At 38.8% G+C, this 19,303-nt stretch overlaps 1 protein-coding gene across 13 annotated transcripts in view; it reads right to left on the bottom strand.

The window, feature by feature from the left end:
• TMCC1 (transmembrane and coiled-coil domain family 1) overlaps nt 1–19,303 on the bottom strand; it is a 247,588-nt gene that overhangs the window by 197,900 nt on the left and 30,385 nt on the right. For 2 of the 13 annotated variants that reach the window (XM_054550521.2, XM_054550526.2), the window contains exon 3: nt 17,360–17,638. The exons of 9 other annotated variants lie outside the window; for them this stretch is intronic. The gene's annotated coding sequence lies outside the window, so the exon portion shown is untranslated. Of the gene's footprint in view, nt 1–13,317; nt 13,474–17,359; nt 17,639–19,303 lie in introns of all 13 variants that reach the window. 2 more of the 13 variants (XM_063722443.1, XM_054550520.2) reach the window with 2 other exon arrangements.

Below are 19,303 nucleotides of genomic sequence, written 5' to 3'. Positions count from 1 at the left end.
AAAAAAAAAAAACTCTGCATGCAGACCAGTATCTTTAATGAACATACATGCAAAAACCTTTAACAAAATATTAACAAATCAAATACAGCATTATATAAAAAGACAATGCATCTAGGTTAAGTAGGGTTTATACCAGGGATGCAGGGCTGGTTCACATTCAAAAATCAATGTAGTTCACCATACTAAGAAACTAAATAAGAAAACCATGTGATCATAACAAAAAACGCAGAAAACACATTAGACTACTCCAGTATCTATTTACGATAAATACTCCCAACAAACTAAGACAGACAGGAACTCCCTTAGTTTAATAAGGATATCTACCAAAAATCTACAAAATCTAGCAATATATAAAAAGCTAAAAAATCTAGAAGGAGTAATATTATAGGTGGAAAAACACTGCCATGATTTCAGGAGTGAATGGAGATACAGAAAGAAACATACAAAGTATGGACTAGTCTTCATCTGGCATCCACACAGACAAGGATCTTTTGGGTAAAACTGGGAAAAATAATTAAATGTTTGAAACCTACAAATCCTAGGTATATGATACATATGCAGGAATAAATTCTAACAATGCCCAACATTCGGTGTTTTTTTTCTTACCTTTGTTTTCAGGAACATACAAATTAAATCTAGAGTTTACATTGGTAGTTTTTGCCTTTCCTTTCCTGCCTCTCCCATCTTCTCTTACCATTCCTGAAGGGTAACCGCAAGAAAGGTGCTAGGTCATTCTGCCTTGATTCTAACACTATTTCTGCATCTTTTCATCTGAAATCCAAAATCTGGTCTAGGCAGGCAGCTGATGGAGAACTGAATCCTTTATTTTAGTTTTCTAACTTAACTGATGGACTAGTAAGAATGAAAGCTCTTTACTCTCAAAATACTTCCTTCTTTGATGCTACCTGTGACCCAAAAATTAGACCCCTTTGTTATTCCAAAGAAATATCCTGTTCCTTTTTGAAAATAAAATTTAAAAGGTGAAAGAGGGAAAGGACGTCTATAAGGGTCAGCATATCTAGAGGACAATCTGTCTGAAAAGCAAAGCTAGATTATGAATCCTAGCCTATTAAGAATGTTCAGCCAGGGCAACATGGTGAAACTCTGTCTCTACAAAAAATACAAAAATTAGGTGGGTGTGGTGGTGTATCCCTGTAGTCCCAGCTACTCAGGAGGCTGAGGAGGAGGATCGCTAGAGCCCAGGCGATGGAAGTTGCAGTGGGCTGAGATCACACCACTGCACTCCAGCCTGGGCAACAGAGCAAGACCCTGTCACACTCTGTCTCACACACACACACACACACACACACACACAATGCTAGAACTACTTCCATAATGGGCCAGGCCTGAAGTCTCATAATTAATATAGATGAGGATTTTAAATATGAACCAATAAGCAAGCCAACTGAGCAATCAACAGAAGAAAAAAAGGAGGAAAGGGGTGAGATATTCTGAGGGAAAAGTACACATATCTATAAATATCTCCATGTCTATAGACATTCCCAACTACCCTAAACATTACTTTTTTACTCCCATGAGTATACTTATCTCAAAATGAAGGTGAGGAAAGGCATCCAGCTTTCCTCAGAAGTCTATAATTTTCAAATGCTTTTTGAAATAAAGATACATAAATAAATACTATCATTGAAGTATATAAATCAGATATATACTACCAAAACAAATAGTTAATAACCATTGGAGAGAAGGAAAGAGGCAGCATGGAACTGAAACACACTGCATTAGACAATTCAGTTAACCCTCACTGATGTAGAAGTACCTCAGACAAGGGTTGTGACAACTTCAGGAGTTGATAACAGAATGTCCCCAAAGAGCCTAAGTGTCTGTGATGGCAAGAGTCATGAAATATCAGGTAAAATACCCTGAAATTCCACCTAATCTCATCCCCAATAGAAAAATATCATGTTGAGACAAGTCTGGGCAACATAGGGAGACCCTGTCTCTACAAAAAAAAATTTTTAATTGGCCAGGTGTGGTGGCACGCACCTGTGGTCCCAGCTGCTCAAGAGGCTGAGGTGCGAGGATTGTTTGAGCTGGAGAGGTACAGGCTGCAGTGAGCCGTGTTCACATCACTGCACTTCAACCTGGGCAACAGAGTGAGACTCTGTCTCAAAAAAATAAAAGTAAAAATAAAAAAGAAAAACATCAAACATCATGTGACATATGTGGGGAAAAAAAAAAAAGGTCAGTGTCTCACAAATACTTTAGTATTTGGCAGCCAAAAGGGGTTGGGGGAAAAATTCTCTTTTGGGCTGGGCATGGTGACTCACTACTGTAATCCCAGCACTTTGGGAGGCCAAGGCAGGCGGATCACTTTAGCTGGGCATAGTGGCACATGCCTATAGTCCCAGCTTCTCAGGAGGCTGAGGTGGGAGGATCCATTGAACCCAAGAGATAGAGGCTGCAGGGAGCTATGATCACACTACTTATAGAAGTGAAACCTTAGCCATGTTTTTCAGATTTTAAAAACATCTCCAATTTATGCCTTCTCCTTCACCATAGGTCATTTGAAATGGTTTCGAAGGTAACACATACTTTATGCTTTGCTACACTGAAAATTTATTCAACAGTTCTATTCTTAAAGTTATTTCTTTCTTGTGCTTCTATTTTATAAGGAGCAACATTTTTCCAACCACCTACTAAGGGAATTTGTGATTTAGCAACATCTTTTACCAACCAGTCATTCACACTCACAACCAATCTTTCTCTTGACCTCCTTGTTTTATAACACATTACTAACCCAGTAATAGGAAACCCAAGAGTTAAAACAAAAATAAGAAAGATATAATCAAGTTCAGTAGACATTTACGACTTCGAAGAATGCTGGCCAGGCATAGTGGCTCATGCCCATAATCCCAGCACTTTGGGATGCTGAGGCAGGAGGATCACTTGAGCCCAGAAGTTCAAGACCAGCCTGTGCAACATAGCAAGACCTCAATCTCTACTAAAAAAAAAAATGGCAGGAGGATCGCTTGAGCCCAGGAGTTCTGGTCTGCAGTGAGCTATGATCACACCACTGTACCTCATCCTGGGTAACAGAGCAAGATCCTGTCATTCATTCATTCATTCATTCATACATACATATACATACATACATACATACATAATTTTGAAAAGAGAATGCTGTCTCCTCAGTCATGAAAATTGTTTTATTAAACTTCCTATGTTTACTGTAATCAGATGTAGCCAAAGAAAAAGGACCTTACAAAAGTAGGTAACTAAAAAAAACATGCAGTTACAGTGCCTTGGCTCAAACAGATGCTGAATAAATGTTATGTGAACCAATGAGCAAGCAAACATGTGACTACGGAATAAGAGTGAGTTACATTAAAGTCAGAAATATGGTCAAGTTAGAGTGTCCAGTGAAGTGATAATAATTCAGAGATTTGTTTCACAGATTGTATTTTATTTAAGCATACTTACTCCCTGACTTTTAAAAACTGTTTAAGTCATATGCTCCTAATAGTGCTTAAAAATCTATTGCAAGAAATTAGTTCTCCAAGTACATACAATGTACTCTTCTTAAGTTTGGCTTCATTCATTAAACCGAATTATTCTGAGGTCCATCTAGGTTGTTGAGAGTATCAACTGTTCTTTTTATTGCCGAGTAGTATTCCATTGTATAAATACACCAAATTTGTTTATCCATACACTTGATGGATATGTGAGCTGTTTACAGTTTTTAGCTATTACCAATAAAGCTGCTGTGAATGTTTGTGTACAAGTCTTTTTTGTGGATATACAGTTTCATTTCTCTTGAATAATTAGAATTGGAATGGATGAATCGTATGGCATCTTCACATTTACTCTGAAAGAAACTGCCCAATTGTCTTCCAAAGTAGTTGATCCATTTCACATTCCTATTTTCAGTGTATGAGAGTTCCAGATGATCCTCCATTCTTGTCACCGTGTGACTAATCCTATTCATTACAGCCATTCTAGGGAGTGTTCAGTGGTATCTCATTATGGTTTAAATTTATATTTCCCTAATGACTTACGACTTTGAGCATCTTTTCACGTACTTATTTGCCATTTATATTCTTTGATGAACTTTATTCAAATTGTTTCCCCCTTTTCTTATGGGGTTGTCTTTCAATTCTTGAGTTACAATTCTTTATATCTTCTAGATACACATCCTCTGTCAGATATATGTTCTGCAAATATTTTCTCCCAGCCCAAGGCCTACTTTTTCATTTTCTTAAAGGTATCTTTCAAAGATTAAAAGTTTTTAATTTTGATGAAATCCAATTTAGCGATTTTTTCCCCTTTATACTTCATGCTTTTTGTGTCTTAAGAAATCTTTGCCTACCCCAAGGTCACTAAGATTTTCTCCTATATTTTCTTTCTGACAAAAACTTTCTGGAGTTGTATGGTTTTAGCTCTTCAATTTAGGCCTATGATTTATTTGAAGTTAACTTTTGTGTCTGGTGTGAGGTAAGAGTTGAGGTTCTTTGTGTGCGTATGAATCTCCAATTGTTCTAGGACCATCTGTTGAAAAGAGTGAATATACACAGGATAAAAATAACTCCACTTCCATTCTATTTAACCCCTTCTCCTATAATAAGTCCCCTAGCTTAGATTATATGAGCCATCATTATAAACATTCCCTTGCACACCCTTAGCTTCCTTGGCCTCCTTTCCTCAAACAATTGGCAAAACCCCAATCCTGCCAATCTAACTCTGATTCCATACCTGAACCCTTACAGTTGAAAGTACACTGTACAGTTGAAAGTACAAGAAAATACACAAATCCATGCCAACCAATGAAACTTTAAATTCATGTCCACTAACCTCAAATGAGCATTTGATTCTATTCTGTAATCTGACTATGTTTCTCTAGTCTATTCACTCCCATATTCTCATGAAGGACTATTTCACACTTAACTCTCTTCATATCTATTACTCCCTCCCCTACCTTCATTCCTCTTATGACCTGACTTCCTACATCATTGAAACATTCTGCTACTATGCCTCACTCCTCTACTAATTGTTGGTCCTTGAGCAAATTACCTGATTTCCAAAATGGAGATAAAAATATTGCCCATTCTATAGTCTTATTGTAAAGAATAAATGACATAATATATACATGGAAAGCACTTAATATACAGCCTGGCACAAAAGAATACTAAGAGCTACTATAACTTTTTCTTACTGCTACTACTACTATTAAACATGTACCACATCATGATCATAAATTTAACAGAGCAAGATTTAATAAGGATTAGACTAGTGCATGTATTTGTAAGTATCTCTATATCGGCTGGGTGCAGAGGCTCACACCTGTAATCCCAACACTTCGGGAGGCCAAGGTGGGCAGATCACCTGAGGTCAGGAGTTTGAGATCAGCCTGGCCAATATGGTGAAACTCCATCTCTACTAAAAATACAAAAAGCTGGGCGTGGTGACTCATGCCTGTAATCCCAGCTACTTGGGAGGCTGAGGCATGAGAATCGCTTGAACCCAGGAGGCAGATGTTGCAGTGAGCGGAGATTGTGCGCCACAGCACTCCAACCTGGGCAACAGAGCGAGACTCCATCTCAAAAAAAAAAAAAAAATCTCGGCCAGGCACGGTGGCTCACGCCTGTAACCCCAGCACTTCGGGAGGCCGAGGAGGGCGGATCATGAGGTCAGGAGATCGAGACCATCCTGGCTAACACAGTGAAACCCCGTCTCAACTAAAAAAACATAAAAAATTAGCCAGGGGTGGCAGCGAGCACCTGTAGTCCCAGCTACTCAGGAGGCTGAGGCAGGAGAATGGCATGAACCTGGGAGGCAGTGCTTGCAGTGAGCCAAGATCATGCCACTGCACTCCAGCTTGGGCAACAGAGCGAGACTCCATCTCAAAAAAAAAAAAAAAGTATCTCTACATACACACACACATACATATATATACCCATGTATATATATGTATGTGTGTGCATCCACTGAAGGGGATTAAATTTAATTCAAGATTATAAATTATATTTCTTTCCTTTTTTTTACTTTTTGTGCATAAATTTTTTAAAAACTTTTATTTTAGATTCAGGATTACATGAGCAGATTTGTTGTGAATTCTATTTCAATTAACATTTAGATTAGGTATCATTTGAAAACTCTTAGTATTTTACCAACATGTCTGCATTTCTTTCTTAAGATACAAAGTCTGTAGGAGTCTAATTCCTGATAGAAAAAAAAATGTGGAAGGATACCACCACCTCCATCAATTCATGTTCTTCTACTTATACTGTTCAAATATGGAATGTCCTATTCTCCTCTGCCCTTTCAAACAATTCAACTAAACAAATGTTTACATGTCTTAAAAATGCAAGACATTATACTATTTCAGCTGGGTCAATAAAAATTAGAAAAGAATCTTAGTTGTTTTCTCTATGCTTTCCTGAAACCAGAAGAGAGATTATTTTATACCCAACACACTGATGTTAACAGTATCTATTTATGCCAGACCTAAGACATAGATGTTTAATTTCACATTCTGTCTTCCTACCAGAGTCCCTTCTGTGAAATAACTTGCATCCAAAATATTAGAATTTGCTGCTGAGATCAGGCAAAGGCTTAATCTCTGAAAAGTATTCACAGAAGATTAAACCAGTGAATTTACAACCTGTTCAACAGTGGGGCTTCTCTGAGTTTTTCTCCCTGAGCAAGCTATACAACAGTTTTCCAAACAATAGTTGCCGAGACCAGCTCGGTGGGGGAGACCCTTACTCAGCGGAGCTAGAGGAATTAAAGACACACACACAGAAATAGAGAGGTGTGAAGTGGAAAATCAGGGGTCTCACAGCCTTCAGAGCTGAGAGCCCCAAACAGAGATTTAGCCATGTATATGTTAACAGCAAGCCAGTCATTAGCATTGTTTCTATAGATATTAGACCAATTAAAAGTATCCCTTATGGGAAATGAAGGGATGGGCCGAAATAAAGGGATGGGTTGGGCTAGTTATCTGCAGCAGGAGCATGTCCTTAAGGCACAGATCGCTCATGCTATTGTCTGTGGTTTAAGAACGCCTTTAAGCGGTTTTCTGCCTTGGGTGGGCCAGGTGTTCCTTGCCCTCATTCTGGTAAACCCACAACCTTCCAGTGTGGGCATTAGGGCCATCATGAACATGTCACAGTGCTGCACAGATCTTGTTTATGGCCAGTTTTGGGGCCAGATTTTGGGGGGCCTATTCCCAACAAATAGTCATAATGCATTCATTCCCGGGATCACTACTCAGAAGCACATAAATAAATCAGTACACAGCCAGAGCCATCCAAACATGTTTTGACAGATCCAGGCCAACCAATTGCAAAGCTTCTGAATATGCACACCCTACAGGCCTACGTAGCACCAGCCTTTGGCTCTAGTGTATACTCCTTTCCTTCCTGTAGGCTTAGTTCTAGCTTTTGAGGAAAGAAAAATAAAGCCGTCAGCTGAGTAGATCAAACTTCCAGCAGGGTAAAAAGACAAAGACTATCACATAAATCCTTTCAAAAAAACATCTGCTTAGTAAAAAGGCAAGCAACTTAGTTATTAAAGACAATGTAACAAAAATTCAGTCTATTTTAATTTTCAAAGATTGAAAGAATAAGAAAATATTCAGATATGCTATCTTAATCAAACTATAAACCACAAACATTAGGACGGCTACTATCAGGAAAACTGAAAGTTTAGTGTTGGTAACGATGTGCAGAAATTGGAATCTTTGTGCATTGTTGATGGGAATGTAAAATGGTACAGCCACTGTGGAAAACAGTATGGTGGTTCCCAGAAAATTAAAATTAGAATTATCACCTAATCTAGCATTCTACTTCTGGGTACATATACAAAAGAATTCAAAGCAAGGCCTCAAAGAGATACCTATACACCCTCACAGCAGTATAGATGAATACGCAAAATGCAGCATATACATGCCATGGAATGTTATTCAGCCTTAAAAAGGAAAAAAATTGCCGGGCGCGGTGGCTCACGCCCATAATCCCAGCACTTTGGGAGGCTGAGGCAGGAGGATTGCTTAAGCTAAGGAGTTCAAGACCAGCCTGGGTAACATAATGAGACCTTGTCTCCACTAAAAATTCAAAAAAAATTAGCCGGGTGTGGTTGCACATGCCTGTAGTCCCAGCTACTTGTGAGGCTGAGGCAGGAGGATTGTTTGAACCTGGAAAGTCAAGGCTGCAGTGAGCCCTGATTGTGCCACTGTACTCCAACCTGGGCAACAGCACGAGACCCTGTCTGAAAAAAGAAAAAACAAAGTGGTGACCAGGTGCAGTGGCTCATGCCTGTAAGCGCAACACTTTGGGAAGCTGAGGTAGGTGGATCATTTGAGGTCAGGAATTCGAGACCAGCCTGGCCAAAATGGTGAGACATTGTCTCTACTCAAAATACAAAAACTAGTTGGATGTGGTGGCATGCGCCTGTAATCCCAGCTACTCAGGAGTCCAAGGTAGGAGAATTGCTTGAACCCGGAAGGCAGAGATTGCAGTGAGCCAAGATCATGCCACTGCACTCCAGCCTGGGTGACAGAGTGAGACTCTGTTTCAAAAAAAAAAAGGAAGAAAATTCTGCAGTATACAACAACGAATATAGATGAACCTTTAGATGAACCTTGAGGACAGACATTATGCTAATAAAATAAGCCAATCACAAAGAGATAAGTAGTTTTGGTTTTACAAGACAAAAAGAGCTATAGAGATGGCTGGTCCTGATGGTTACACATTATGAATGTATTTAATACCATTCAACTGTACCCTTAAAAATGGTTGAGATGGTAAATTTTATGTTATGTGTTACCACAATTTTAAAAACTGAAGAAAAGTGTTTTTTAAAAAATCATAAACCGGCTAGCACAAAGAACAATACAGCTCAAGGCCAAACAATGCCTATTTTGTTTTTAATTTTTAACTTTCTGTCGATGTTGACTCTATTAAATGACGTATTTCTGAGTAGTGAGGTCGTTTTGGTCTTAACATTTTATAAAATTCTAGAATAAAAATAGAAGGCTTATGGAAGAGAGGAGATTGTTGGGTAGGAGGAGTATATTAACCACTTCAAGTGTCAATTAATAATGCATCCTTAATTATTTGCCAACACACAAGAAACATGGGCAAGGAAACAGCATTTCTGGGAAGCACTACAATTACTGATTCAATCATTCATAAAGTATTTTTCAGTACCTATTCTTTGGTTAAAACTGGGGTATAGTGAGCTATGATTGTGCCACTGCACTCTAGCCTGGGCAACAGAGCAAGATCTTGTTGCTCAAAAAAGAAAAGAAAAAAAAGAAACACCAAAAAACTGTAGTATACACTGCAGTATATAAACAAATGCAAAAATCTAAAGGATAGGGATAGTACCTGTAAGCATACCCCTATGACAAATCAGTTCCTACATATGTATTTACTTGTATCTTAAGAATAAAATGGCCAGGCATGATGGCTCACACCTGTAATTCCAGCCCTTTAGAAGGTCAAGGCAAGAGGATGGCTTGAGCCCAGGAGTTCAAGACCAGCCTAGGGAACAGCGAGGCCCTACCTCCACAAAAAAATAAACTTAAAAAATTAGCCAGCCATGGTGGCACACACCTGTAGTCCTAGCTACTCAGGAGGCTAAGGCAGGAGGATTGCTTGAGCCTAGGAGGTCTAGGCTGCAGTGAGCTATGATTGAGCCACTGCATTCCAGCCTGGGCAACAGAGTGAATATGCACACCCCACCTCAAAAAAAAAAAAAATCAATAAAATAATATCAAACTAAACAAAATAAGAGGATATATCTAAATCTAAGCAATCCATTATCTCCTCTTTTTGGCTGTCATCAAAACACACCTGAAGATTGACACATCTAAAACCTAAATCATGATCTTCCCCTAAAAAACAAAAACAAAAACAAAAAAACCTGTCTTCCTTCAGTATTCCTTTTGTCAGTGAAGAGCACTAAGTTAAATCAGAAATGTAGGACTCCTCTCTTCTCCACTTCATATTCTACCCATCATCAAGTTCTGCTGACTATATCTCCTAAATATTCTTGAATGAATGCCTTTCTATCCTCTTTACCAACACAACTCTGTCTAAATTACCTATCACATGGACAACTAAATTCCTAACCAATACCCCTACATCCACTCTGGTACTCCTTCGAGCCATTCTTTGCATTTCAGTCGAGTGTTGTTATCAAAAAAGCAAATCTGCTGGGTGTGGTGGCTCACATCCCAGCACTTTGGGAGGCTGAGGTAGGTGGATCACTTGAGGTCATGAGTTCGAGACCAGCCTGGCCAACATGGTGAAACCCTGTCTCCACCCAAAATACAAAAATTAGCCTGGCGTCGTGGCACACAACTGTAATCCCAGCTACTTAGGAGGCTGAGACAGCAGAATCGCTTGAACCTGGGAGGCGGAAGTTGCAGTGACGCAAGATCACGCCACCACACTTCCAGCCTGGGCAACAGAGTGAGACTCTGTGTTAAAAAAACAACAAAAAAGAAAATCTGACTATGCCCTTTCTTGCTTAAAAATCCTTTAATGGCTACTTACTCCTCTTAGGATACTTAGAATAATGGCAAAAACTTCTTAACATGACCTATAAAAACCTAACAAAGACAGGCCTCTCTCTTCACCTCAAACCATGATCTTTTTCTCTCTCTCATTGCTCAAGCCATGCTAGCCTTAATTAGGTCCTTCATTTCACCATTCTCCCTTCTACCACAGGGCCTCTGCACTTGCTGTTTCTTCTGTCTGGACAACCATCTCCCATCTCTCCTTTCTTTGCCAAGTTAACATCTACTCCTCCTTCGGATCATAGCACAAGTATCATTTCTTGAGGATGCCTTCTCTAATCTGGTCAGATCTCACTAATGTAAGTGTTACCCAATACCTACTCTTATGCCACTGTGCAATTTAAACACTTAATTTGACATTTCTGTCTTCTCCACCAGACCCTAAGTTCCATGGAGGAAGGGTATCACATCAGTTTTTGCCCCACATAATATCCTGTTGCCTAGGTGGCCCAATAAAAATGTGTTGCATGAATGAACAAATGCATGAACCATGCTCAAGAGTCGTCAGATATGGTCCAGACTGCCTAAGTCAAAGTTCAGTTGCAATCACAAAACATTCATCACTAGGTCAAACTCCTATCACCATGATCTTCACTATACTAAATTTTCTTTGGCAAGGTCCCTTTAGCTAAGATAATGAAGTTTACTTACGACAGGCCTTCTTCTGGTGGCTTCCTATTTACATGAAGAAACCATCAAAAACTCAAACTCCACTGAATAAAATAAAGCAATCTAAGAATGTCTGATTGTAGCTTTCATAACAAAACTATAAATTAGTTTTTTGAGTTTTTAACACCTCATTTTTTCTTAATACCTCATTTTCTTAATACTTCATGTCAAGTCCCAAAGCAAAGACAAATCATTCCTCGTTTGTCTTGAAATCTGAACCTCTTACTCAACTTATCCCAAGACAAACCACTGAAAATAAAACTCTACCAAAAAATAACATTTAAAGAAGTTAAAGTCTCTAGACACTTAAAAAATCAAAAGAAAAAAAAACTCAGCAGAAAAAGGAGAAGAAATGAGGGCAATGTTTGGATGAAAAACCCTCTTTGACCACACAAAACAAGAAACACATCTTCCCCATGAATACTGGCAAGGTCAATTCTCAGCCTCATTCACAAAATTCTTGGATAGCTTCCTTGGCCTAAAAGCAACAACAACAAAAACCCCACATGATTTCACAGTGACTATTCTAAAGCCTGAGTATGGATATGGTTGCCTATGAATATTGCCCATTTCAATGGTAAGCAAACAGTTCTCAGTGATGTTTCAATAATTTTTCTTAAGTCATAAAAATAGTAGATATTATAATTCATTTTTAAAAAGGTAAATGAATGGAAAATGTAAGATCCTGTTTTAAACAGAAGCTGCAGTATCAGAAATTGGAGACTTAGGAAAAGATAAACATTTCTAGAGAAGTAATGAGAGTTAAAGAAAACACTGGTTCTTCAGATTCCAAAATGGCCAAATGACTTAGCAACAAAGTTTAGTAATACTATACCAATGTCAATGTCCTGGTTTCGATATTATACTACAGTTACATAAGATGCCACCACCGGGGGGAAGCTAGGGGAAGGATTCAAGGGACTCTATGCTATTTTTGCAACTTTCCATGAATCTACAATCATTTCAAAATAAAGTTTTAAAAAAATATTAGTGGGGAATATTCAGGATAATACAACTGTAATTTTAAGTAGTGTGTAGCACTTTCCCAAGCACTGTGAGTCATTCTAGTGAATTTCTGAACCTGAATGGATCGTGAGAACTCCTGGATAGGTAACCAGTGGTCAGGAGCACAGGTAGCGAAGGGACCTCCAAATTTGTGGCTGGTGTCTTAAGTGAGGATAGTCTTGTGGGGGACTGTGACCTTAACCTATAAAGCCTATGTTAACTCCCAGTAGTGTCAAAATTCCATTGCAACAACTTCTAGGTAATCTACTATCAGTATTTCTTTTTTCAAAAACACTGCTCTAGGACCTACAATTCAGGTTTTCTAAGTCCCAAATTCAAAACTATGAATCAACGAATAATGCATTAAATGCATTAAATCCTGTATTAAATGAAATACAGGATATCAAACATGTATGAGCAATGAAAAACAACAGTTAAGAAAGTTAAGAATTGGTTCTCAAAATAAAACAACGTTATACAACGTCATGAATTTCTCCAATAAAGATTAAGTGGCCTTGGGCTTTCAAGTTTTAACTCTGGTCCAATCTCCAATGAAATTATCTAACTTTCCTCCTCAACTAGCTGATTCACTAAATTAGCAAAACATGTAGATGAGGTACTTCTGTCTCTGAGTCAAGACATTATTTTAGGAAGTCTAAAAAGAAGAGTAAATATGTTGTGCCTAACCCCTGTTAACCTCAATAGGGATGGCACCAGGTTCAAGAGGCCAAAGAAGAGACCCAGAACCAGCAAATGAGACATGGGATTTTTTTTTTTTTTTTTTTTTTGAGACGTAATCTCGCTCCCTCACCCACGCTGGGGTGTAATGGCACGATCTCAGCTCACTGCAACCTCTGCCTCTCAGGTTCAGGCAATCCCCCTGCCTCAGCCTCCCAAGTAGCTGGGACTACAGGCATATACCACCAAACCCGGTTAATTTTTTTTGTATTTTTAGTAGAGGGGGGTTTCACTATATTGGTCGGGCTGGTCTCGAACTCCTGACCTCAAGTGATCCACCCACCTCAGCCTCCCAAAGTGCTGGGATTACAGGCATGAGCCACCACACCCGGACAAAACATGGGATTTTATTAGGGGCTTACCTACAGGGGAAAGAATCCATTAGCGGTGGGGTGGACAGAAGAACCTCCTTACATACAGCCCAGTGGCAGCGGACCGGACAAGACATCCACCTTAACTACAGTCCAGTGATGGCAGGCTGGACAACATATCTATACTGCCCAGTGGCAACGGACTGCCTAATTATAGACAAAACATACAGGAAGCAGAAAGAATCAATAATTAAAGAGAAAAGCTACTATGAAACTACTATTCTTCATAGATTTAGATACCTCTTTTTATATACCACCTTGTATTTGTATAGTACTTTGTAATGTCCAAGTAACTTTTTAAAATTTTTTTTTCTTTTTGAGACAGAGTCTCGCTCTGTCACACAGGCTGGAGTGCAGTGGTGCAACCTCAGTTCACTGCAAGCTCCGCCTCCCGGGTTCACACCATTCTCCTGCCTCAGCCTCCCGAGTAGCTGGGACTACAGGCACCAGCCACTACGCCTGGCTAATTTTTTGTATTTTTTTTTAGTAGAGACAGGGTTTCACCTTGTTAGCCAGGATGGTCTCAATCTCCTGACCTCATGAACTGCCCGCCTCAGCCTCCCGAGTAGCTGGGACTACAGGCACCCGCCACTACGCCTGGCTAATTTTTTGTATTTTTTTTAGTACAGACAGGGTTTCACCTTGTTAGCTAGGATGGTCTTGATCTCCTGACCTCATGAGCTGCCCGCCTCAGCCTCCCAAAGTGCCGGGATTACAGGCGTGAGCCACTGCGCCCAGCCATGTCCAAGTAACTCTTAACACATTATCTCAATTGATCCTCACAATAATCCTATGAGGTACTTGATGTTATTTCACATTTTACAGATGAGAAAAATGAGCCTAAATGGCATGCTCAAGGTCACACAGCCAGCAGGCAGAAAAGCTGGAACTTACACTCTTGACTACTCTACCACAGGTGTCCCTCTAAACGAAGGGAAGTTTTACAATGCTAACATAACTTTCTGAACACCATCCTTTTCACATTTTACAGATGAGAAAAATGAGCCTAAATGGCACGCTCAAGGTCACACAGCCAGCAGGCAGAAAAGCTGGAACTTACACTCTTGACTACTCTACCACAGGTGTCCCTCTAAATGAAGGCAAGTTTTACAACGCTAACACAACTTTCTGAACACCATCCTCCATATCGCAGCAAACTATTAAACAGCTTCAAGACATACTGAAAAATTAGAATCAGTCACAGAATTACAGGAACCTTAAGGATCATTTCTAGTATAATTTCCCATTTTACATTTTTGGTTTTTTTGAGACAGTGTCACTCTGTCACTCAGGATGGAGTGCAGTGGCACAGTCTCAGCTCACTGCAACCTCTGCCTCCTGGACTCTAGTGATCCTCCCACCTCAGCCTCCTGAGCAGCTAGAACCACAGGTGCATGCCACCACGTCCAGCTAATTTTTTGTATTTTTGGTAGAGACAGGGTTTCGTAAGGTTGCCCAAGCTGGTCTCAAGCTCGTGAGCTCAAGCAATCCACCCACCTCAGCCTCCCAAAGTGCTGGAATTACAGGCATGAGCCACCGCACATGGGCATTATTTTTTCTTATAAAATGTTTTCTGTACTCAGGATCAAAAAAAATTTTTTTCAGGGTCTTCACATTTTAACATCTGCAAGCATGTAAGAAGATCAAGAAGCTGAGAAAATAAAAGGATTAAAACATACAAACCCTGAATATGTTTTGCCTGACTTCCGGTTGGTCCCCAACATATTTGTTGGAAAAAACACTTTCTTATTCATAGGCATAGGTCAAATTTAAGATTTCTTCTGATAGCTTTAACAACTTTTCATTTTAAATAAGTGATTACCTTAGATTATCTACAAAATGTGTTTTTTATTATTGCTTCTCAAACTGTTGAAGCAATTAATATAAACATAGTATACGGTAAACTAATAGAAAAATAATATGAAGGAACAAAAAGAATCTTGTAGGCCGTAGCTAAAAATTTTCAAGATTTTGACTTGCTCATAGTATAATTTCCTTCATTTTGACACAAACATTGCAAAATTCTCAATCTACTCCAATAACCACATGTAAATCTTACTCAAGGAGAAAAAGGTGGTATCTCAAAGTCACATTCCTATTCACTACAGAAATATTTTTTAAATATGTAGAGGTTTTTATTGCTTAAACTTATTTAAGCATGTAAGTCACTATGAAGCAAATATAGAAACACAAATGATTTAAGTATGAGATAAACTATAAAAAATGAATTCAGGCTGGGTGTGATAGCTCACGCCTGTTATCCCAGCACTTTGTTTTGGGAGGCTGAGGCAGGAGGATCACTTGAGGCCAGGAGTTTGAGAACAGCCTGGGCAACATAGCAAGACTCCATCTCTACGAAAAATACAACAATTAGGTGGGCATGGTGGCATGACCCTATAGTCCCAGGTACTTAGGAGGCTGAGGTGGGAGGATTGCTTGAGCCTGGCAAGCCGAGGCTGCAGTGAGCCATGATCTCACCACTGCACTCCAGCCTCAGCAACAGAGAGAAACCCTGTCTCAAAACACACACACACACACACACACACACACACACACACATATATACATGAATTCATGGTCTAGGAAATTTACCTTTTGACTTTTTTGTTCTAATTTGATACTGCTTCCCTTCTGTTCTCTGCCTAAAAAATAAACATATCTAGGACTCTGCTCAATTAATTTTTCCCTCTTCATAGTGCCTGACATGGTGCTCAATAAATATATGTTTAAACTTAAAAATTTCCCACTAATCACTAGCATACCATAATCCAGCCTCCATGACTAGGAAGCTACATGGCAACTTATCTCACTACATCAGTGTAATTGTATAATTTTTGATCTATCAATCGCCAATGATAACTGAAAAAACCTGTTCTGGGCACCAAAGCAAGGGTTTCATGACATAAAGCAAAGAAGAAAATAATTACTGATAGTTTATTTAATCTAACACAAATATTCAAAAATTTTAAAAATACATATGTTAAAGAGTTCAATATTTTCCACTCTCTACCCTCAGGAATCAACTACTCCTTACTAAGAACCACCTACATATAAAAATATATGTTTCATACCTCAGTGTCAAAATTGAACTCAATAAAATATTAAGTGAGTGGATTTTTTTTTTTTTTTTAATAGAGATGAGGTCTCTATTGCCCAGGGTGGTCTCAAACTCCTGAGCTCAAGCAATCCTCCCACCTCAGCCTCCCAAAGTGCTGGGATTACAGGCATGAGCCACTGCGCCCAGACCGTGAGTGGAAATTTGTCCACAATATATTATGACGTGTACGGGGGAGATGGGGTGGGGGGAAATGGGTAATAGTACATACATTACTATCAAGATACAAATATGTGTATATAAGTATGTTTGCACCTGAGTCTACAGTGTACATCAAAATGTTAACATTATCACTGAAAATTATCAGAGAAATAATAACTTTCTGAATTATACTTATCTAAGCATTTTCTATAACAAACACTTTTTTTTTTTTTTTTTTTTTTTGAGATGGAGTCTCGCCCTGTCACCCAGGCTGGAGTGCAATGGTGTGATCTCAGCTCACTGTAACCTCTACCTCCCCAGTTCAAAGGATTCTCCTGCCTCAGCCTCCGGAGTAGCTGGAATTACAGGTGCCCGCCACCACACCCAGCTAATTCTTGTATTTTTAGTAGAGACAGGGTTTCACCATGTTGGCCAGGCTGGTCTCGAATTCCTGACTTTGTGATCTGCCCACCTTGACCTTCCAAAGTGCTAGGATTACAGACGTGAGCCACCACGCCCAGCCACTTTTACAATCCAAAGACAATAAAGCATTTACTCTGCTAACCTAGGAATGTGTGGACTATTCAGGATTTGAACAAGCATGCTTTTCCAACCATCTTTGTTTTCACATGAAGTAACGTAAGGGGAACAAAATAAACCAAATGTGGTTACTATGGGACTAAGACCTGCATGATATTCCTTTGGTGCTCTGAGAAGTTGGAAGGGGAGTGACGGTAAGCAGAAACACAAAATAATTATTAAAGAATTATTACTTACGGTGGCCGGGCGCAGTGGCTCATGCCTGTAATTCCAGCACTTTGGGAGGCTGAAGCGGGCGGATCATGAGGTCAGGAGATCGAGACCATCCTGGCCAACATGGTGGAACCCCATCTCTACTAAAAATACAAAAATTAGCTGGGTGTGGTGGCATGCACCTGTAGTCCCAGCTACTTGGGAGGCTGAGGCAGGAGAATCGCTTGAACCTAGGAGGTGGAGGTTTCAGTGAGCCGAGATCGCATCACTGCACTCCAGCCTGGCGACAGAGCAAGACTCCATCTCCAAAAAAAAAAAAAAAAAAAAAAAGAATTATTACTTATGGCAAGAACCTTTCAAGTGATTTATAATCTCATTGTTAAAACAAGACTTTAAATATAATTAAGATAACTCTATTAAAAACCAGGGAAAGAATTCAAATAAACATTTCTCCAAAGAAAACATCCAAATGGCCAATAGACACATTAAAAGATGCTCACCTTGTTAGTCATTAAGGAAATACAAATAAAACCACAATGAGGTATCATTTCACACCCACTAGGATGGTTAAAATCAAATTATAACAAGTGTTAAAGAGAAGTAGAAATTAGAACCCTCATACACTGCTGGTGGGAATGTAAAATGGCCCAAGCAGTTTGTTTCTGGAAAACAGCCTTACAGTTCCTCAAAATGTTAAACATAAAAGAGTTACCATATTTCCTAGCAATTCAATTTCTAGGCATATATGTATAGCTCACACAAAACCTCGTACATAAACGTTCCTAACAGCATTATTCAAAATGGCCAAAAAATGGAACCAATGTAAATGTTCATCAACTGATGAAAAGATAAACAAAACATGCTATATTCTCTATACAATGGAATCTTACTTGGCAATAAAAAAGAACAAAGTACTGATACATGCTACAACAAAATGGATAAATCTTGAAATTATGCTAAGTGAAAGAAGCCAGTCACAAAGGACCACATATGGTATGATTCCATTTATATGAAGCATCCAGAATAAGCAAATCCTTAGGAAAAGAACATAGATTAGAAGTTATGCAGGGATAGAGCAGGTGGGGTGGAAATGTGGAATGACTGCTCAATGGGTACAGGGTTTCTTTTGGGGGTGATGAAAATGTTTTGGAATTAGGTTGTGGTGATGGTTGTACCGCTCTGTGAATATACTAAAAACCACTGAAATGTAAACTAAGAAAAATGAAGTTTAAGGTATATAAAATATATCTCAAAAAAGCCGTAAAGCAAAATGTTAATAGGAGAAATGGGTGCATGGCATACAGATACTCTGTGCTGTCTGCAATATTTCTGTAAATCCGAAACGTCTAAAATAAAAGGTGTATATACAAATTAGGAAACAAGACACATAATAAATAGCTAAAGTAAGGGATGAGCTAAAATAGCACCACAGAACTTTGAAAAGATTCACGCACAGTGTTTCAGATTTTAAAATAAGTGCTGAATAAATACTAGATGGAAACAAATGAGGTTAGGCCTCATCCACAGGGTCACACACGGCACAGATAGAAGGAAAAACAGAATTCAAAGACCCGAAACAAGCTCATAACTCATCTGACCAAACAATTTCCATTTTCTTACTTACATACAACTTTCCAAATAAATTTACTTTCTCACAACCCAAAAACTTTCAGAAATGTCTATGTGGAAAAATATACACATGCTGGTAAACAACAGTGTCACTTTATCAATGTAAATCTAGTCCCTCTGCACCTTGGATTAGGGTTTTATTAGGAAAGCATTTTAACACAATTTTGCCATATCCATTTCTAAAAGTCTAAAGACCTTATTCTCTATAGCTAAGATGTTATTATCATAGAATTTAAGATTCATTTCGGATGAAACCTAAAAGATGTCAAGATTTGTTTTCATTATCTTCTCCATATGAATAATAAAGCACTCAAAGTGTTCAAAAAGAAGATACTGACT

The sequence above is a fragment of the Pongo abelii genome, chromosome 2, assembly GCF_028885655.2.
Source record: "Pongo abelii isolate AG06213 chromosome 2, NHGRI_mPonAbe1-v2.0_pri, whole genome shotgun sequence".
Lineage (NCBI taxonomy): Eukaryota > Metazoa > Chordata > Mammalia > Primates > Hominidae > Pongo > Pongo abelii.
The sequence above is the reverse complement of the archived record's forward strand: the minus strand, read 5'-3'. Positions and strand labels throughout refer to the sequence as shown.